This window comes from Chiloscyllium punctatum, chromosome 25 (genome assembly GCF_047496795.1).
Source record: "Chiloscyllium punctatum isolate Juve2018m chromosome 25, sChiPun1.3, whole genome shotgun sequence".
NCBI lineage: Eukaryota > Metazoa > Chordata > Chondrichthyes > Orectolobiformes > Hemiscylliidae > Chiloscyllium > Chiloscyllium punctatum.
This window is the reverse complement of record NC_092763.1, coordinates 30306961-30329227: the sequence shown is the minus strand read 5'-3', so window position 1 is coordinate 30329227 and position 22267 is coordinate 30306961. Positions and strand designations below refer to the sequence as shown.

Genomic DNA, 22267 nt, shown 5'->3' with positions numbered 1-22267 from the left:
TGTTCAGTGATCAATGAATTCAAAGTTATGGTTCTGCATGAGGAGTTTGATGAGGCGTATGATCAACATCATAATCACCCATTAGAAAAAGAAATGTATTCTCAAAACTACTGTCATCTACATACTCTGTTGTGCTCATTACCATGCATCTTTCATTCTACTTTGTGTGTTATCATCCAACATATTGCATTGGTACCAAGCAGGCTAGTGAATAGTATTGCCAAAGCTGAAAGAAAAAGAATTATGAATTGTAACCCTGGGTCACAGATCAGACACCGAATGCAAGTTAAGTCCCTTTGAAGAAGGGTGAACATTTTATATTTAAAAAGAAACTTCTAGGTTGTAAAGCCAAAAATAGGCTTAAAATGTTTAACCCAGGAAATGAAAATGGAGATAATGTTGAGGAGTTGTTTAAAAAAAATCAGGAAAAGTTGTAAGAACATTTTTTGTCATGTGAAGAAAACTGGGAAAAGTTTTGAAGGACAAAATGCTTATTGTTCATCTAAAAGCATTGCTTAAAGATATGAGATCAAACCAATACCACTTTTCTGATGGAGAACAGTACTGTCAGAAGAAGCATTAAAAGGCCAAATCTATTGGAGCACTAAAAATGCTGCATAAGTCACAAAGCAAAAGGGAAAATTGGTGTTGTTACGGACCAGACCAAACCCCTTAAAATTTATTATTAAGATTGCCTAGACTTGAAGTTTTTCTTATTTTAAAAGTAAGTGTAAGGTGTTGCATTCCAGATGCAATTTGGATGTCCAAACTATTCAACTTTAAGCAAAACACACTTTATTTTTTCATACCAGTTAAATATACAGACAAAATAAAAATGAAAAAAGAATTGACTTAACTATAATTATCAAGGCTTAACAAGATCATACATATATTAACTACAATGAATTAACTGTTCCAATATAGTAACATCCCATAAAAATACCCTTGGTAAAACAAATTCAGTGAAATAGATTTTCTCACATGCAATTCTAGCAGCAGGAAGAGAACCCCAGTTTTAAACTCTAACAGAGAGAGGAATAAGAGCTTCCACATCCAGTTGCAAGATCCCAGCAACTGCAGAAAGCCGAAACTAAAAATTCTGGTTTGAGGTGAGCTTGACCCCACGCATTCAAGCTGCTTCTATATTTCCAGCTTTGTAAATAAAACTGCAAGGCCATACAAGCTGTAAATTTTGAGCAGACTGCTCACTACCTCTATCTCAATGTTTCTTCATTTTTAAAAAAAGCCAGGACAAATGACACCTCTTTAAGCTGTAGTATTGTTACGGGGCGAACGTGAGGATTGCAGGAATCTTCCCTGATGAAGGGCTTATGCCCGAAACATCGATTCTCCCGCTCCTCAGATGCTGCCTGACCTGCTGTGCTTTTCTAGCACCACACTTTCAGCTATTGTTACGGGGGCAAAGAAAAGCTTCTTTTCATTTTGTGCAAACTGTTAAAATCAAATATTTCTTTATTTTATAGCATTTCATATTTTTTTGACACCTGAAAACAATTTCACAGCAATAAAATGACAATTCTGAAAGATTTAAAACATTTTCAACTTTTATAAGTGGAAATTAAGGACCTCTGGGGGAAAGAAAAAACTCCTTGCCTGTTGAAGCTGGTTATTGCCTGGCATTTGTGTAGAATTAATGTTAGTTACCACTTGTTAGCTCAAACCTCGATATTTTCCAGGTTCCGCTGCATGTGGGCATGGATTGATTCAGTTTCTGAGGAATCAAATATGGTGCTGAACATTGTGCAAAAGTCACTTAGACCAGGCAAGGACAGTAGTTTGCTTTCTCATGAATGAAATAAATTGTTACAGGACTTAACAATGTTTTCATAGTCACAGCTAGACTAACTTTTTTAAAATTCCAGATGCTTTAATGCATTTAAAATCTACCAGCTTCCTCGTTGGGATTTGAACCTGTGTTCCCAGAGTATTTGCTTGGGCCCCTGGATTGTTAAATTCAGTAGTATTACTAGTTCTTTTTATGAACCAGCAGGTCTTAAACTCTGAAATCTATGGATACCACAACAAGGGTACATCTCCTGGAGAAGAAAGGAAAGGAACTAGAACTGGTATTTTTCTCATCTCAATCTGTTTGCATTTTATTTATATCTTGGGGATGTGTAGAGATGGCCAATCAGTTTGTGTGTTGAATCGAGCTTCAGTGATGTTAAATTTTTGCAGCACAAGCTTCCAATGTACTTTTAACATCTCTTTCTCTGACATACCATCCAGGCCCCATAGCACACAAAGCGAACAGGAATCAATCAACGACATAATCAAACACCAAACAATTGAGCACTTGAATCCTCCATTAATGGAACATTGTTCATGGTTATAAAATAACAGCAGAGAAGAATTAAACGCATCACGTCTCAAACAAATGGTATGTGAAATTAATTGTTTGGTTCAGAATGGAGTTCTTCAATGAGTTCTCAATTTCTAATTTTCAGCTCCAACCTTTAACTGCTGAAATGTCTGTGTAGATTTCATTCTAAACAAAATGGGTTCAATTAATCACTGAAAAGGAAAGGTGCAAAGATGCTACATTGAAACAGGAAATAACAATTCCAAACTTAGTTTACACATTTCAATTCTTCTATTGGATTGACACGCATCTTACACCTCACCTCTTAACAATACCAATTCACCTACCACTGAACACTATTTCCTTGGTCTTATTTTTGACAAAATACTAGGTGCAACTAATTCTCTTAACATATTCACAAACATAAGATATTGTTCCAACCACTTTTATGCAACCTTCAGTATTTTAGCGTTAAACCTCTGTCACAGACATTTTAATTCCTTGTGAGTACGTGTTTTTCTCAGAAGAAAAGTAATGGACATTTCAAGAGGAATTGTATTCTGATTTTCTGCTTGATATATAATGCCTTATCATAGCAGTTTAACTTCAAAGTTATAATGAACTTTACTAAAGCAGGGTTGAGAACTTTACAAACTACCTGTAGTAAAATTGAATAATAATACGAATAATAGTAAATATAACAGGAGCAATCAGGAAGGATCACAAGGCTGATTCAATTGAGGAATGCTGCGAGTCAGCTAGTTTGCATTGGCTTGAATATGTACACTATTTACTATACTGCCAGTTAGCAAAGGTTTGTTTCTAAAACGTTATGGAATATAACAGTGCAATAGACGGCCATATAAACAATAATAGTACAAATGTACTGAAATTGCAACTAGAATATAAACAGGGTACAATTCTCAAGTTTTAATTAGTGCTTATGGAGTCAACTATTCATCATGAAACTTGAATTGATCATCAAATGGGAGAAATGGGACCGTGTTGTAAAGTGATTCACAGGAAACAAAGATTAGAGTAAAAATAAAAAAAAACAGGAATATTCTTTATGAAGGTGATTTTAGAGTGGGCCTGAAACATCTCGGGACAATCACTACACCAGTACTCAAATGTATCTGACAACGTTTCACTTCCTATTTATTTCAATGGGACCCAGAACTCATTAAAAAATATAATTGTGGAATCCCAGGTACTGGGGGTTTCACATCCATCTCTGGAGAATCCCTGTAAGTCACCACAGAGAAACCAAAATCAATAATAAAGTCATTATCGCATTTACCATCTGACTTCTTCACTTTGCCATTAAATTACTAGCAAATGGAGATAAACAAATTTAGACTGAAGCTGGTGTAGGGTAAATCCAAGGGTAGATATTTATCTAATAACTGTAATTTAAATTAAGTTTTGTCCATGAGCTATGAGAAGTTATTTCCATCCAGTATCCAATCAGTGTAAAGCACATTGTACAAAGCTTTGCTGGGGCTTTTATTCACAACCCAACATTATAAGGTAGCAAAATCACAAATTGCTCAAAAATCTCAACAGGTCTGGCATTTTCTGTGGAGAAAAAAAAGTTAAAGTTTCGAGTCCAGTGACCCTTCTTCAGGGTCCTTCAGCAGTGTTAACTCATGTCGGGAAGCATCCGTGGAGAGAAAGCAGCGTTAATGTTTCAGTTCCAGTTACCCTTTTTCTGAAGAATCCTGAAGAACAGTCACTGGTCCTAAAATACTAACTTTGTACAGATATTGCCAGACCTGCTGAGCTTTTCCAGTAATTTCTGCTTTTATTTCTGTTTTCCAGCATCTGCAATTCTTTGATTTTTTAAAATGAATAATATCATTTGGGGCATAATTTGCAAATGCGCTATACCTATAGAATCAATACGGAGAGACATTTTCTACAATATGAATAAATCATTAAAGAAATAATTGTAGAAAGAGCATTCAAAGCTCATGAAGTGCTTTAATGAAGAAATGATACATTACTAAGAACTAATTCTTTTCCGAGCCAAGTGCTTAGATACAGAGTCACAACCCGGTGAGCAGAAATACTGAAGGAACAACAATAGAGTTCCAAGTCAGGGTGATGTGTTGTTTGGAGGGGAATTTGCAGGTGGTGGTACTCCCACAGAACTGCTGTCCTTGTCATTCAGAGTGGGAAATGTCGTAGGTTTAGAAAGAGCCTTGGAGATTTGCTATATTGCCTTTTGTAGATGATGCACACGGCTGTTATGTGAATCAATAGTGGAGGGAATGAATTTGAAGCTTCGATGATTAAACATTGTTGATAGAGTCATAGAGTCATACAGTACAGAACCAGACCTTTTAGCCCATCTCGTCCATACCAATCACATTTCCCTCATTTGTCTGCATTTGTCTCATATCCCTTTAAACATTTCTTATTCATGTACCTGCATCAATCACTTCCTCATTCCACCTATGGACCACCCTATGTGGGACAAAGTTGACCCTCAGATCCCTTTTAAATCTTTCTCCTCTCACCTTAAAAATATGTCCTCTAATTTTGAACTCCCCCACTCTAGGGTAAAGAACTTTGCTATTCACCTTATCTGTGCACCTCCTGATTGTAAACCTCTACAAGGTCATCCCTCAATCTCCTAAGCTCCAGTGAGAAAAGTCCCAGCCTACCCAGCCTCTCCTTATACCTCAACCCTTCCAGTCCCAATAACATCCTGGTAAATCATTGCTGAACCCTGTCCAATTTAATCATATCCTTCCTATAGCAGGACAACCAGAACTGTACATAGTACTCCAAAAGAGGTCTCACCAACGTACTGAACAATCTCAACACAACTTCCCAACTCCTGTGCTCAATGGTCTGAGCAATGAAGGCAAGTGTGCTAAACACCTTAACCACACTGCCTACATGTGACATAACTTTCAGAGAACTATCTACCTTAACACCTCGTGTTTGACAATACTACCCAGGACCCTGCCATTAATCGTATCAGTCCTGCCCTTGTTTACTTTACTAAAATGCAATATCTCGCATTTATTCAAATTAAACTCCATCTACCATTTCTCAGCCCATTGGCCCAATTGATCAAGATCTCTTTGTGACTTACTAATTAGCAAACTTACTAATGATGCATCCAAAATTCTCATCTAAATCATTTATATATATATATGATAAATAACAGTGGATCCAGCAGCAATTGCTGGTCATAGTCCCCCAGTCTGAAAAACAACCCTCAACCACCACCCTCTGTCCCCTATCATTAAGTACTTTTATGGTGGGCCTGGTTCAGCTTCTGGTCAGCAATGACCCCCACCCCCACCACAATACCACAATACCTTGAGTTTGAGAGCAAAGAAATGCTGTTGAATGTCCAAAGGATTGTTCAGATTCTTTCTCATTGGAGATGGTCATTGCCTGGTGTGACCTAATTGTCACTGGATACTTATTAGCCCAAACCTGATTGTTGTCTAGGTCTTGCTACATAGTGATATGGAAATATGGACAGTATCTTGAAACTATTTATTTTTCCTTTATTCTTTCTTGGGAAGAAGGTGTCATTGGCAAGGTCAGCATTTGTTGACCAACTGTAGATGTCCTTGAATTGAGTGACTTTCTTGGACATTAATGGAGAACGGTTAAAGAGTCAACCACATTGCTGTGATCAGAAGTCAAGTGGAGCCCAGAACATATAGCAGATATTCCTCCCTGAAAGGTGTTCATGAATGAGATTGGTTTCTAAACTAATTTTCTTTCAGATTACCATTCACACAGCATCGCACTGTCAACAATGTTAAGATGAAAATGTTAACTTCCAAGTCACCTGAAATGCAATGAAACAAGATGTCCATGCTGACAAGGGAACCTAAGACACAGAGCTGCTTAAAGTGACATGAAGATATTATGGTTCCTCATTTGACTAAGGGTCTGGCAGTGATGGGGATGCCATCAGCGTGTTTACCACATTGCTCCATCACATTGGCATCTGCCACCCCATCCCCATCATCCACTCCCCCACCAGCAGCATTGTTCTCCCCTTCCTCTGAATCAGATGAAACATCCTCTATCCTTTCCTCTGCAGTTTCACCCTCCCTTTGCTGAGAGGGTGTGTATACAGAGCAGCAGGTTGTACTCTCTGTTGAGGAATGCAGCTCTCCCCCTCCATGGTCCAGGCAACAGAACCTTATCTTTAGCAGTCTAATGGTTGGCTCTATTGTTGAGGCATGGTCAACATTGTTACTATCCTCCACTGCACTTTGTGGCTTGGTCACAGGTACCATGAGCTGAGTCTTGTGTGATTGTCTCCTTTCTCACCAAGATGGCAACTGAGGGGAAGAAAATGCTGTAACCCCTGTGAGGCACTGAGGATGTCTGAATCATAGCAGCTGCTTGGTGTGTGTACACACACACACACATATATACACACACACACACGCGCGCGCGCAACCACACACGCAATCACACAACACAGTGCAGCTGCCCAATCGGAAAGAACTCCTTTCAGTTTGAGAGTTGCTGCCAAATCCCAGAGGGGCCCTGTTGGAGGCATCGACTGTGAATCCCATGGGTCAGACTGCCTGACTCCCAGGGTATGTTACCAATCTCAAAAATTCTTTCACTGATCTCAACAGGATGTTGGTCAGCTCCCTGATATAGTTGCACATTGCTGATTGCAACAATTTCTTGTGGTCCCCTGGAAAAAAACCCACCAGCATCGAAGTTATAAAGCTATGATCACAAGGGTGATCATGTCTCCCCTTTTTTTAAACCCCTCCATCAATCGCAACAAATAATTTTCTATGCTTTTTTTTTAGCACAGAGCTATCACGCATGCATTAAATTTAGTTAATCAGATCAAAATTGACAGACAGCCAATTTCAGAATTTTCGTGAATGAAAGACAATGGAGCTTAATTACCCACTAGTATGAAAAAAGTAATAAAATGCAACATCAAAAACACATACAAATATAGCTAATGTGCTTAAAAAGAAAGGAAGAGGTGTATCTAGTACAAACAGGAAGGTAAAGACAAATGCAGTTAAGAGTTTAAGAGATGTTTGGGTCGTGGGAACAAAAGGATAAGTCCAATTGATTAGCTGTTGACCAGATTTTTTAGCAGCGGAAAAGTTTCCAGATCATGAGTTCCGGTGAATGAGGATTTTTCCAAGTTGCTGTTTCACTCATTCTGTTTTCTGTGACTGAGATGGAGTGAGAGAGAGAGAGAGAGAGAGAGACAAGGGTTTTTGGCAAACTTGCTGCTAGCAGTCTATGTTGCTTTCTTTCTACTTTTTGTTCAAAAGCTGCTGTTAATTTCACAATCCTTTGCTGATTCTACTGTCTGTGTCTTTATTTAATTTCAAGCTGGATAATGAGAAGCAACCTTTCATTTCTCAATATGTGCAGTTACCACATGTATGAGCCGTACAAGCAATCTGAATTTCATGACCTCTGACTGAGTTTCAGTGCTTCTTGTTTAAAATGTTAAATCTTAATCTTCCGATTTTGGACATCCCGGATGGGTTGCCTGGGCTTGTCAGGTGATCATAGCAGCACCATAGGTCACCAGGGTCCTTTTTGTAACCATTTTTTGGTCTTTGGAATTCTCAGGTATTAAAGTCAAATGGTGAAAGTTTACTATTGATACTCTATTTTCAAGCCAATTGTAATATGTTGATACAATTGGATGCAGGTCCTCCGTGAGGAGGTGGTGAATGTGTGTGGTGACAGCCTATTGCAGCGTAAGCCACCCTCAACTTGGCCTGTCTGACAATTGCAGGTAGCTGCTTTGCTTGTGGTGTGCTTCATCACGTAACAATGCTTGATATCATACTGGCCCTGCTGCTTAGCATCCTGAGGTTCTTGGCCCTCTGCTGCCGTATGCTATTGCTCTTTTGTGCCTATCCCTGAACACCCTCTGGTGGTCACTCCATGGTGGCACCATCACCAGTAGAAATGCTAGGGTGACTTGACCCATCATTACAACTATCCATGGTGAACAAAACACAGAACAATCTGATCAGCATACTCATTGGAGCTTGCTCCCCACCTACAGCATATCGTTTCAATGGAATATACTTAACATTAGCACACCCTGTCCTCCACCCACTCTACTGTAATAAATACTGTCCTGAAGGATCACTTTCAAACCCAGTCCTTGTTAATAAGTGACTTGACCTGAGAAGGATGGGTCTGCAGAATGACTGATATGAGGAAAGCTTTAAAAGGAAAGAAATTACACATAGATCCCGTCACTGTTCAGAACATAGACCTGGCAGGTCACTAATCCTAATGGATGGACTCCCTGCATGCCATGCAACTCCCTGCTGCAGACATTGCTTACCACCTCATTCACGCTAATGCTTTTGGATACAGTGGCCATGGAGAGAATAATTATGTTATAGGATGAGGAGCAATGTTGGCAACAGGACCCAGTGTTGTTAATTTTATGTTCACGTGCTGCAGCATGGCTCTCAAAACATATCAATACCTGTTCATTTTCCTTCCCATCTATCTGCTCCACCCTCCCCAGCAACCTATCACAATCACCCCTCACATGCATCTACCAACACTTCCCCAGCTAGCTTTCACCCCAACCCCACTCCTACTTCCACTCTCCTATTTATCTCTCAGCCCCCTTCTGCCCCCTCCACATTCCCAAAGAAGGGTTTAGAACATAGAACAATACAGCACAGAACAGGCCCTTCAGCCCACGATGTTGTGCCGACCATTGATCCTCATGTGAGGTAAACCTAATGTATGAACTCTCAAATTTCTGTGACCATATGCATGTCCAGCAGTCTCTTAAATATCCCCAATGACTTCGCTTCCACAATTGCTGCTGGTAACACATTCCATGCTCTCACAACTCTCTGTGTAAAGAACCCGTCTCTGACATCCTCTCTATACTTTCTGCCAAAAAGCTTAAAACTATGACCCCTCATGTTAACAATTTCTGCCCTGGGAAAAAGTCTTTGGCTATCAACTCTATCTATGCCTCTCATTATCTTGTACACCTCAATTAGGTCCCCTCTCTTCCTTCTTTTTTCCAATGAAAAAAGTCTGAGCTCAGTCAATCTCTCTTCATAAAATAAGCCCTCCATTCCAGGCAGCATCCTGGTAAACCTCCTCTGAATCCTCTCCAAAGCATCCTCATTTTTCCTATAATATGGCGACCAGAACTGGACACAGTATTCCAGTGCGGTCTAACCAAAGTTTTATAGAGCTGCAACACGATCTAATGGCTCTTAAACTCAATCCCCCTGTTAATGAAAGCCAAAACACCATATGCTTTCTTAAAAAGCCTGTCCACTTGGGTGGCAATTTTAAGGGATCTATGTACCTGCACACCAAGATCCCGTTGTTCCTCCACACTGCCAAGAATCCTGTCATTAATCCTGTACTCAACTTTCAAGTTCGACTTTCCAAAATGCATCACTTCGCACTTATCCAGGTTGAACTCCATCTGCCATCTCTCAGCCCATCTCTGCATCCTGTCAATGTCAAGCTGCAGCCTACATCAGTCCTCTATACTGTCAATGACACCTCCGAACTTTGTGTCGTCTGCAAACTTGCTAACCCATCCTTCAATCCCCTCATCCAAGTCATTAATAAAAATTACAAAGAGTAGAGGCCCAAGAACACAGCCCTGTGGAACACTGACTTCCAGGCAGAATACTTTCCTTCCACTACCACTCGCTGTCTTCTGTCGACCAGCCAATTCTGTATCCAGACAGCTAAATTTCCTTGTATCCCATTCCTCCTGATGTTCTGAACGAGCCTACCATGGGGAACCTTATCAAATGCCTTGCTGAAGTCCATATACACCACATCCACCACTCAACCCTCATCAACTTGTCTAGTAACATCTTCAAAGAACTCAATAAGATTTGTGAGGCATGACCTGCCCCTCACAAAGCCGTGCTGACTGCATTTAATCAAGCCATGCTCTTCCAGATGGTCATAAATCCTATGCTTCAGAATCCTTTCTAACACCTTGCAGACAACAGACGTGAGACTGACTGGTCTGTAATTGCACGGGATTTCCCTATTTCCTTTCTTGAAGAGAGGAATTACATTTACCTCCCTCCAATCCTCAGGTGCGACTCCGGTGGAGAGTGAGGATGCAAGGATCTTCACAAGCGGCGAAGCAATCACATTTCTCACTTCCCAAAGCAGCCAAGGATGAATCTGGTCTGGCCCTGGCGACTTGTCAATCTTAATGTTTGTCAAAATTTTCAGCACATCAGCTTCCTCAATCTCTATCCGTTCAAGCACACTTACCTGCTCCTCAATGGTTTCATTCACTACAAGGTCCTTTTCTTTAATAAAGACAGAAGCAAAAAACTCATTTAGGGCTTCCCCTACCTCCCCAGACTCTATACCCAAGTTCCCTATGCTATCCCTGATCGGCCCTACTCTTTCTTTGATCATTCTCTTATTCCTCACATACGTGTAAAATGCCTTTGGATTCTCCCTAATCCTTCTTGCCAAGCCTTTTTCGTGCCCCCTCCTGGCTCTCCTCAGACCATTTTTGAGCTCCTGCTTGTAATCCTCTAGAGCTGAGCAAAACCCTTGCTTCCTCCACCTTATGTAAGCTGCCTTCTTTCTTTTGATGAGAAGATCCTCCGCTCTTGTCATCCAAGGTTCCTTTATCTTACTCCTTCTTGCCTGTCTCAGAGGAACTTTTATGCATCACTCGCAGCAACTGTTCCTTAAACAGTCTCCACATGTCTATAGTGCCCTTTCCATGGAAAAATTGCTCCCAGTCCATGCTTCCCAACTCATGTCTGATAGCATCATAGTTTCCTTTTCCCCAATTAAATATCCTCCCAGTGTGCCTGTTTCTCTCCTTCCCCATAGCTATGTAGAATGTGAGACAGTTGTGGTCACCATCACCAAAATGCTCTCCCACTGCAAGATCTGACACCTGCCCCAGCTCATTGCCAAGCACCAAATCCAAAATGGCCTCTCCCCTTGTTAGCCTGTCAATGTACTGAGTTAGGAAACCTTCCTGAACACACCTTACAAAAACAGCTCCTTCCAAACCATCTGCTCGAAGGAGGTTTCAATCAATATTGGGAAAGTTAAAGTCACCCATTACAATTGTCCATAGTAGTAGGTGCAGGGGTAAATATAGGGGAATGGGTCTGGGTGGGTTGCTCTTCGGAGGGTCGGTGTGGACTTGTTGGGCTGAAGGGCCTATTTCCACACTGTAAGTAATCTAATTTAATTTAATCTAAACCATACTACATTCACACTTTTCCAAAATCTGCTGACCTATGCTTTCTTCAATCTCCCTGCTCCTATTGGGGGCCCTGTAGTAAACCCCTAATGAGGTGACTGCTCCCTTACTGTTCCTAATTTCCTCCCATACTGACTCAGTAGACAGACCGTCCTTGACAATGGTAACTTCTTTAGCTGTGATACTCTCTCTGATCAGCAGTGCTACACCCCCTCCTTATTTCCCCCCTCCCTATTCTTTTTAAATGTACTAAACCCTGGAACATCCAGCAACCATTCCTGCCCCTGAGAAACCCACGTCTCTGTTATGGCCAAAACATCATAGCACCAGGTACTTATCCATACTCTGAGCTCATCACTTTTATTCCTGATACTCCTTGCGTTAAAGCAAAAACACTTTAACCAATCCCTTGGTTCTTTCCCAGGAAATTCCTTCCTACTGGCTGCGCTACCTCTTGCCTCATCTCACCAGCAGTATATAGCTCAGGTTCCCACCCCCCTAACTTACTAGTTTAAACCCTCCTGAACCACTCAAGCAAACCTTCCACCCAGGACATTGGTCCCCTTCCAGTTCAGGTGCAACTCGTCCTTTATGTACAGGTCCCACCTTCCCCAGAAGGCATCCCAATTATCTACATATCTGAAGCCCTCCCTCCTACACCAGCTGTGCAGCCACATGTTAAGCTGCACCTGCTCCCTGTTCCTCGCCTCACTATCTCGTAGCACCAGTAGTAAACCCGAGAACACTACTCTGTTCGTCCTGCTCTGCAGCTTCCACCCTAACTCCCTGAAATCACTTTTTATATCCTCAATCCTGGCTATATCTTTGGTGCCAATACGTAACACAATTTCTGGCTGTTCGCCCTCTCCTTTCAGAATCTTCTACACCCGATCGGAGACGTCCCAGACCCTGGCTTATGCCCAAAACATCTCCTGCTCCTTGGATGTTGCCTGACCTGCTGTGGTTTTCCAGTGCTACACTTTCTGACTCTGGTACATCTTACGTGGCCATGCAGATGAGCATCGCACTGGCACACTTACATGTGGGGCTTCAGAGAGACCCAAACATACACACATCAAGTCACAACAGTGAAAGTTTACAAACATGGAAGTTCTTGTACAGTGCCTTGTCTTGTTTGCTACCAAAATGCTCTCAGAAGGTTTTTAAAATTTTCTTTACTTTCCTGTTTCAGGGTTGTCCCAGGTTCTGCAGCTGGGGTGGGAGGGAACCTGCTTGGCAATGGAGCTCATTGGTCCTGGAGGTTTGCTCAGGTGATGCCAGAGTTGGTAGGTGAGGGGGGAGGCGGCATTAGTGTCTGGACAGCCTAGAAATTCTGAGGGCCTTTTTGCCAGAGACAAGTGAAGTCTCCCCTTGCTAGAAGGTCAAAGAGTAGCAGGATAGTGGGAGCAAGGCAGGTAAGGAAGAGATTGAGGACCCAGTCGCCTCTGCAGTGTCCTGAGAGGAGACTTCTGAGGGCCTTGTGTGTGATTTCTCCTCTGTCTCCTTGTGAAGAGAAGACATTTGTTGGTTCCCCATTTCCCTTGTCAACATTGAATGTATATAGAGGCTTAGTGAGACTCCAAAGAAGCAGTTGAAGGGATTATTGACTACATTTGTTAATCACCTTGAGTATTTAATTCACGAACAGGATAATTAAGTTTTTCACTGGAAAGTCAAGTTCTCCAGATAAACATCCCATGTCATGAGGAGCTGAGGCTTTTGCTATGCCGTATTTATTGCTCATGTCGTGGCCTGCTCTGTGCTGGTTAGATGAAACATGAGTTCAGATGTTCACTTATAGGGAAAGCTTCAATGTTGTGGCAAAATTGCTAAAAGTGGCTGAGGATCATTTGTCCACCCCGTCCCTGCCATTGTAGTAATTCCCATTTTGAAGGACATGGGGAATAGGACCGCAATGCATTTTGCACATATGGCTTTATAGATGCAGTTGTCAGCTGCCTCCAGTGAAGTGGGATCTTGGTATCATTGGAGTATGAAACCCAAAGTATGCAAATTAGACCCAGTAAGAGTGCAAATTTAAACTTTGTGAATTTGTTCAGATAGTCAGTGTATCCCTTTGAAAAGGTAAGATACCCCTTTGCTTTTGGTATGGGGACATCTTTAGGGGACGTACAATGCCCTTTCTAATTGTTAAAAGATGTATAAATGAATATAAAAAATGCGTAAACATATTACAGCCAGTGTCTTTGGAAGTGTCAACAGTCTTAGGCTTGACAGTTTCCATTCATAGATTAATATTGCATGATTGATTTCGTAAGTATCCATTATCATATTCAAGTGCTTACTAGTTCACAGGCTGATTGACAGCCCCAAGTCATTCTAGGACTTTGATGTGGGACTGTGAATTCCAATGCTTGTTGTTATAAGGATATTTCACTTAACTGAGAAGTTTGTGTTGATAAGGTTTTTTTTAAATAATGTAAATGTAGTATTTTGTTGAAATAATGTAAATGGGTGATCATGAATGAGTATAGTGAGTATAGTGAAGTCTGCAATAGACATTTAGAATTTTACTTTATTGGTTTTTAATTTATTTTTTCTCTGCATGAGTCGTCAGGTCTGCTCAGAATGGATACTTGAACTGGTGTAGTAGGTCCAAGGGCAAAGGATGGGGGAATGGGCTGACATAAACTAGCAGTAAAGTGCATAGGGTCTATAAAGGCCCAAGAGGTAGTTCACCAGGGCGTGCCTTGGCAATGGGGCATGAAGCACCATGTGAAATACGTGATAAACACAGTTTGGTAAGTAGGCATAAATATCAGTTGGGTTGGGTGAGAATGATATTGGGACTGTTTGGTAGTAGGAGGGAGTGAGCTTTATGGGCTGGAGGGATATTTTGTGTTTTGATGCCTGCAGAAATCTTCTGTTAGACTGCCCTCTGCAACCAGCAACTTTGTCAGTTCTTTTTTTTACATTACATTACAGAAACAGGCCCTTCGGCCCAACAAGTACACACCGACCCGCCGAAGCGTAACCCACCCATACCCCTACATTTACCCCTTACCTAACACTATGGGCAATTTAGCATGGCCAATTCACCTGACCTGCACATCTTTGGACTGTGGGAGGAAACCAGAGCACCCGGAGGAAACCCACGCAGACACGGGGAGAACGTGCAAACTCCACACAGTCAGTCGCCTGAGGTGGGAATTGAACCCAGGTCTCTGGTGCTGTGAGGCAGCAGTGCTAACCACTGTGCCACCGTGCCGCCCACCAAGACTCTAGGATTCTTCTAGAGTCCTCTTGCCTGATTCCTAATCCAGCCCACCCCTTGGACGGAGTCTTCACTGTCCAGCCCACATTTTGAAAGATTGGGCTTGTGAAGCCTGGAATTTTCCCATCTCTGCACACCCCACAAGGGAATGAAAATCTGGGCCAGGGGTTTGGTGACTGCTTTGTCTAAGGGTGAATCCAAGTTTCTGATTAACTGCCATTTTAGTTCTCCAATCTCACCTCACCCTGATCTTTCCATTCTCTATTATGATCATCTTTGAGATGTAAACCTACCAATCATACAAGGTTTGGTGAGACAGTAATGTGGATGTTTTATTTGAAAATAAGATTATCTTTTACCCTTGGACCTACTACACCAGATCAAGTATCCATTCTGAGCAGACCTAAAGACTCATGCAGATAAGACTCACTCAACAGAACATTCAACATCTTTGAATGTTCTGCTTCAGACTGTTCAACCAGCCACAGAACTATGACCTTCTATCCAGTTGAGTTATGTTATAAAGCACAGTATTTCAAGCTACACCCCTTTAAAGGTGATGTTATCATCTTGAAACATCTCAGTCTGTCATACTGTCAGAATGAAATTCTTCAAAAGCTCAAGGGAAGACACCTAATCTTTCAGCTAGGCATTAGGACAGCACTGAATTTTACCATTTTATTTTTTTCCATACGACAGTTATTTGTGCCGATTCCGCCTTTCAATTTAGACCTCCCCAGTATGCAGTTTTCATTTCTTTACTTGTCCCCGTACCATCTGTTTGCCTTAAAATAGCAAAAGGAATAATAGTTATTCTTTTTGCCTTCCACCTTCTCACAGGCCTCCTACATCTCCTCCTTCCTTGCCTGGATTAAACTCTAAGCAATCTCAGTTCTGAAAAACGTCACCAGTCTGAAACGTAGCTTTGTTTCTCTCTCCACAAATACTGCCAGGACTGTTGAGTATTTGCAGGATTTTCTGTTTTTATTTCAGATTTACAGTGTCCACAGTGTTGTATAAAATAATAGTACTGAAGGTGTAATGTTCATGTTATGTTGGCTCTATCCATTCTACTTATTTCACAAATATTCCATGGAGGGGAGACGATTAGTTCTACATAGCTTTCAGAGGGAACTATCTTAGCAGTTATGTCTGACAAACTGTAGTTGTACTGAGGCCAACTGAGCAATAAACCTTGTTATTTAAGGTACTCTGTGGGGTGGTATATCCACCACACATAATCACTAAATAGTTCCAAGACAAAACAAAAACATAGGAGGATATTGGCAGTGAAGTACTTTGGCGAAAGTGCTTCCTGATGAAGGGCTTTTGCCCGTAACATCGATTTTCCTGCTCCTTGGATGCTGCCTGACGTGCTGTGCTTTTCCAGCACCACTCTAATCTTGACAGTGAACTACTTTGAACAACTCTAACCAAATACCACTGAGTTGTAGAGGTGGCAAATACAACAAGACATCAGGAGCAATCACCTTGCAAGTAAAAATATGCAGTACTGTTTTTTATTATTTTTTTGTCTTTGTACTTTGACACCATGTTCTCTTCTGTCTGTTTACTGAATCTGTATGCTTATACTATGGTTATTAACTTTCTGGTCCCTCACCATATTTTGTGTGTGATCTCAATAAGTGATAATGAAGTCACAGAGCAAGTTCAATTCTGTCCTCACTCATGCTTGCATATGCTTGTTATCATAACTAGATACAATCAAGAGTGAGATTATCAACTGACTTTCCTTGCGCCAGCTCAGATTTATGGAGGTGAATTGTTGCATTTCTAAATTGGCCTTGCTGAAATCAGTTCATCAAATGTCACTGTACCGGAGGGCTTCCTTGTCTGCATAATTCAATTACGTTTTTGCCTCCTCCAGCTGAAATATAACATTCAACGTAGCACAGACAAAGTTCCTCTGTGCACTTTAAGCAACCAAGATGTAAAACTCATTTATAACAGATGATCTTGTGATTCCATTGCACAGAAGTCATTCTCTATAGTTCTACATGTGCGCTGAGTCTCTATTTGTTCCCTATCTTTTTGCTGAAATTAGTTTGATCTATTGAAGAAAAAAAGTGACTTGCATTAGTATAGTGCCTCTGCACCACATCAGGCTGTTGCAAGTACTTTTGGAGGGTACTCATGATCATAATGTAGGACATGTGAAATTGGAAAATGTAATTTATTGATAATATACAATGGATAAAGATTAGACAAGCATTCTTGCTATTAATCTACCAACTTATTATTTCTGGGAGTCCTTTGAAAAGGCCCACTTGGCTTTAATCTAATCCTATTATACTACCATTCTGAAATTAAAAATTAATGGAGCTGAGTGTAATTGTTTCTGGTTCTGCTGGCAAGAGAATTTCAGAGACGTTTCAAGGGCATGGTTATTAGATCAGAGAAATGCTGTGTTTTCAACCAATTTGTAAAGTTCATCATCACAGACTTTTCCAGACTGCTGAAGACCAAGAAAGATCAGAAAAAAAACCCAAGAAGAAATCACAAAAAGAATACCAGAAACTTGATTTAAATTAATCTTGTACTGGGTCCTAATATAAATGTTCATAATAGGATTAATAATTTCTGCTAACATTAAGTAGTGAAATAATTACACACCAATGTTCCTGAAGCATTTTCATTTTAAAAGACATTTTAGCAGGATGGGCATGGATTCTCCTTATAAAAAATCTTTTCCACTTCATTTAACATTAGTTAAGTGACCCTGATTAATTTTTAAGAAGACAGCAGGATGGAGAACAATATTCCAGTTGCAAGAATGAAGGACCGACTGTATTAACATGAGCAAAAATGCCAGCTCATTGAGCAAATTTAATGCCCTGCTGAGGGCATTTAATAGGGCAGATAGTGGCAGGAGAGAATGCCACTTCTCCCTCGCCCCTTCCCACCCAGCTGCCCAGATTAAGTAGAAGGCGGAAAGGCCTATGAATAACCTTCCTGTTACACTGCTAATTGTAAGCATTGATTAGATTAGATTAGGTTCCTTATAGTGTGGAAACAGGTCTTTTAGCCCAACAAGTCCACACCGACCCTCTGAAGTGTATCCCACCCAGACCCATTGTGACAAGCAGAGTCACAATTATATATACAGGGCACTTGCAGTTCTTAAAGAAAAACAGTCTTAGAGGCAAGGCATACATTTCTGTAGTGATCCTCCCTCCTTGGATAACCTACCAACCACATGACGTGGTATGCATTGTGGTCATTCTTACAAACTCTTCTCCTTGTTCTCATGGCCACTGAGTGCATTGTGTCTGTCAGGTAATCCCAATGTGCCTGGGACTTTGCAATCTCTCTCATGTCTTTTCTAACCAACTTCCAGTCAAACAAATCTTCTGCATTCTAAACCTGTTCTTTCTTCTGAGGTGTAGTAGCATTATAAAAAATACAATCTGGCTACATTTTAAAGTATCTCCTTACACACTCATGCTCAACGATTCAGCCAAAGTGACTCAAGAGAGAGAAATTTCCTGCTGATGTGGGAATCCAATAGTCAGGGAGAAATGTTTGTTTTAGTGAATTCCATAGTAAGTTCAGCATCAACACATCAGAAATGGGGAGTAGTCGTGATTTCAAATTTACTTTAATTCATTCCTTCCCAGTCACCTATTCTGATGGAGTACAAATGTTATTAGGATCCAAAACTGGAGAATGTCAATACTGTCAGAGGGCTGCCAATCAAAAGGCAATCTTATAATCTTGGCATATCTTGTCACCCTTGAAACAGGTGCATTCTTTTCCAGTTGGCCTAAACCTTTCGAGTTCATGACTTAAAACTGAATGCAAGGTTTGTGAATGTTTGGAGCTCAGGTTGAGGTATAGGGTGTAGGTTTGTTCACTGAGCTGGATATCAAACCTACAGCTCAGCGAGCAAACCTACACCTTAAAACTGAATGTTGGTTTGTAAGGTCACATTTTCATCTTATTGTCCATCACTTTCTGCATTTCCACTAATTCTTCAACATTTACTCTTCGTTGAATTAGATTTGTCCACTGATATGTAGAATATTTCTTTCACTGGTAGCAACCTAATTGGCAGAATGAATTAGATTTGGGAATCCAATGACCATCCCCACATTTGGAGGAGGAAGAACATTCGTTAAAAAAAAAGAAAAGCTGTCAATTTCATCTCAAGTGTTACATATCCACCAACCAGAATTTGCATTGACAGGTCCTAACAGAAATAATCTGGACATGTTAGAGGGGTCCTGTCTTTACCACCTCGACTATATAAGGGAGAATGTCACACAGCTATACCTCTCTTTGAAGCAAACCTGCATATCACTCAGACTTGAATCAACCAGGCAAATGCTCAGTGGTGCAACAAGCAAATGAGGAAGCTATTGTTTTAAAGCGTAGTGTGTTTATCATTGCCTTTGGGGAAGGTTTCATACAAAAAAAATCAAGAACTTCTACTGGTAACAAGGTAACCAAAAGTGCTGGTCTTCATGTTCCTTGGTATTGGCCAGTTTCTGCTCCTTCTCATCAATGCTTTCTTCCCCTTACTTGTGTACTGCCTCAACTCATTATAGAATCAGAGAGTAATACAACAAGGAAACAATTCCTTCCATCCAATTCATCCATGCCGTTGAAGTATCTACTAGAGAAGGTGTAATACTTAACCTTCTGTTTGGAAATAAGGCAGGGTGAGTGACTGAAATGTCAGTGGGAGAGCACTTTGAGATCTGTGAGCATAATTCTATTTGTTTAAAATAGTTATGGCAAAGGGTAGACCTGATCAAAAAGTTAAAGTTCTAAACTGGAATAAGGCCAATGTTGAGGATATTAGACAAGAACTTTCAAAAGTTGATTGGGGAGGTTGTTTGGAGGCAAAGGGGTGTTTGGGAAGTAGGAGGCCTTTAAGAATGAGATAATGAGACTTCAGAGACAGTATGCTCCTGTTAGTGTGAAGGGCAAGATGCAGGCTGTATTTTTGAGAGAAATTGAGGTTCTGGTCATGAACAAGGAGGCATATATCAGGAAAGGACAGCTGGAATTGAGTGAATGCCTAGAAGAGCATAAGGGCAGTAGGGGTATACTTCAAAGAGAAACCAGGAGGGTGAAAAAGAGACATGAGATAGCTTTAGTAAATAGAGTTAAGGAGAATTCAAAGATATTCAATAAATACATTAAGGGCAAAAGAGTCACTAGGGAGAGAATAAGGCCCCTTAAGTTTTGCAAGGCTGTCTGTGTGGAACCACAGGAGATGGATGAGATGTCAAACAAATATTTATGCAGAAAAGAAATGGAAGCTAGAGAACTTGGGGAAATAAATATTGATGTCTGGAAAAGTGTTCATATTAAAGAAGAGGAGATGCTGGAGGTCTTAAAACAAATATATATGGATCTATGCCTGGGACCAGATCAGTAGTTCCCAGAACTTTGTGGGAAGCTAGGAAAGAGATTGCTGTGCCCTTTGCTGAGCTATTTGCATAATCAACAGCTGCAGGTGAGATGCTAGAAGACTGGAAGTTGGCTAATGAGGAGCCATTATTTAAGAAAGTCAATAAGGAAAATCCAGGGACATGTAGACCGGTAATCAGGGGTTGGTAAGTTGTTGGAAGGGATTCTGAGAGACAGGATTTGGAAAGGCATTGACTGATTGGGGATAGTCAACATGGCTTTGTGTTGGAAATGGTGTCTCATAATTTGATTGAGTTTTTGAAGAAGTGACAAAGAAAATTGATGAAGGCAGAGCGTTAGATGTTCTCTATATAGACTTCAGCAAAGCATTCAACAAGATTCTGCATGGCAGACTGATTAGCAAAGTTAGATCACATGGGATCTGGGGAAGGTTGCCAATTGGATACAAACTTGGCTTGTAGTTAGGAGACAGAGGGTGGTGGTAGAGGGTTGATTTTCAGACTGGAGGCCTGTTACCAGCAGTGTGCCACAAGGATCGATGCTGGGTCCACAGTTTTTTGTCGTTTATATCTAAAATATTAATTCAAGACACCAGTGTAGGTATGATGGGTTCAGTGGCCATTTTCTGTACTATATCATTCCTTGATTTCATCATTGTTGTAACTGTAGTTAGGTGATTACTAAGGTCATAGAATCCCTACAGTGTGGAAGCAGGCTATTTGGCCCATTGAGTCAATACTGACCCTCCAAAGAGCATCCCACTCCGTCGCCGTATTTCCCACTGATTAATCCTCCTAGCCTGGACATCTTTTGGCTGTGGGAAGAAACCAGACCACCTGGAGCAAACCCACCCAGACTTGGGAGAGACTTTGATATCTCTCATGTTCAAATTCCACACAGACCTTCACCCGAAAGTGGAATTGAAGCCAGGTCCCTGGCACTATGAGGCAGCCGTCCTAACCACTGAACCACTATGTGACCCTTAACTTCTTAAGTTCCCATGTGTTTGCCTCATAAGTAATTAGAATACTGGTCTATGCCAGTCGTTTTATAATATTTTATGTGCTTGCCTTGAAAGATATATAGTAATTTGCTGACCTAGACAATTGCTGAACAGCTGGCAGGCATTAAACTCCAATTGATAAATACATTATTCTTCCTGTGTTTAGTGTGTATGTGGGAAAGTTGCTGATTGGCTTACTTCAGCATGACTTGCATGGCTGCTTTCCACCTGTGATGAACTATTAGAAACGTAAGTATGCCGTTATTTATGCCAAGCTAATGTTAACCTTAAATTAATTATTTTACAAGGAGTACAAAACAGTTAAAAATGACTGCATATCTGTTTTAAAAAACTGAAGAATTTTATAATTACTGGCATATCTCCTGTAGCACCATTCAGAGAATTTGACAGACATAGATATATGATGATTGACAACGTGAAGGTATGATTTATTAAATAACATTAGTGATATTTTTGGATTCACGTGTAAGAGCCATTCAGCTTGTGGTGCCTACTCTGTACTTAAGATGAGCTTGTCTGCTCATCTACCTCACTTCACTTGTCAGCTTCCCATATCCCTTGAGTCCACGGGAGTCAAAACGTCTATCTTTGTCAGCCTTCAAATATGTGCAACTTTAGAATAGTCACTACCTTCTGGGGGATGTGATTCAAAAGATTTTAATCCTTTTCTGGGAAGATATTTCTCCTACTCTGTTCTAAATGATCAGCCTGAGACTGCACCCACATGTTCTTCATTTCTCACCCAGGAGACACAACCTCTTGGTTTCTACCCTGTCAAGCTCCTTTGATATCTCTCATGTTTGTAAAAACAGAAAGTGGAAGTTCATTCTTCTAAATTTCAGGAAATATTGGCCTGATTAAATCGACCTCTCATCATCAGACAACTCTATCATTCAGGAACCAATCATGTGACCCTTTGTTGCACCACCTCAGAAACAAGTATGCTGCTTATCATAGTTACCCCCGCCAGGAAATTTGCTTTTATGATATACCATGCTCATCTGTCTTGCACTATCCTCATTCACCTTAATCAGTAGCTCATCCGTA

The 22267-nt window shown here is 40.8% G+C and overlaps 1 protein-coding gene across 3 annotated transcripts in view; it reads left to right on the top strand.

Annotated features, from left to right (window-relative positions):
- The window catches only part of LOC140495791 (kelch-like protein 4), a 319048-nt gene that overhangs the window by 119877 nt on the left and 176904 nt on the right, over window positions 1-22267 (top strand). For 2 of the 3 annotated variants that reach the window (XM_072594902.1, XM_072594904.1), the window contains exon 2: window positions 21366-21448. The exons of the other annotated variant lie outside the window; for it this stretch is intronic. The gene's annotated coding sequence lies outside the window, so the exon portion shown is untranslated. The remainder of the gene's footprint in view (window positions 1-21365; window positions 21449-22267) is intronic. 3 annotated transcript variants of the gene reach the window in all.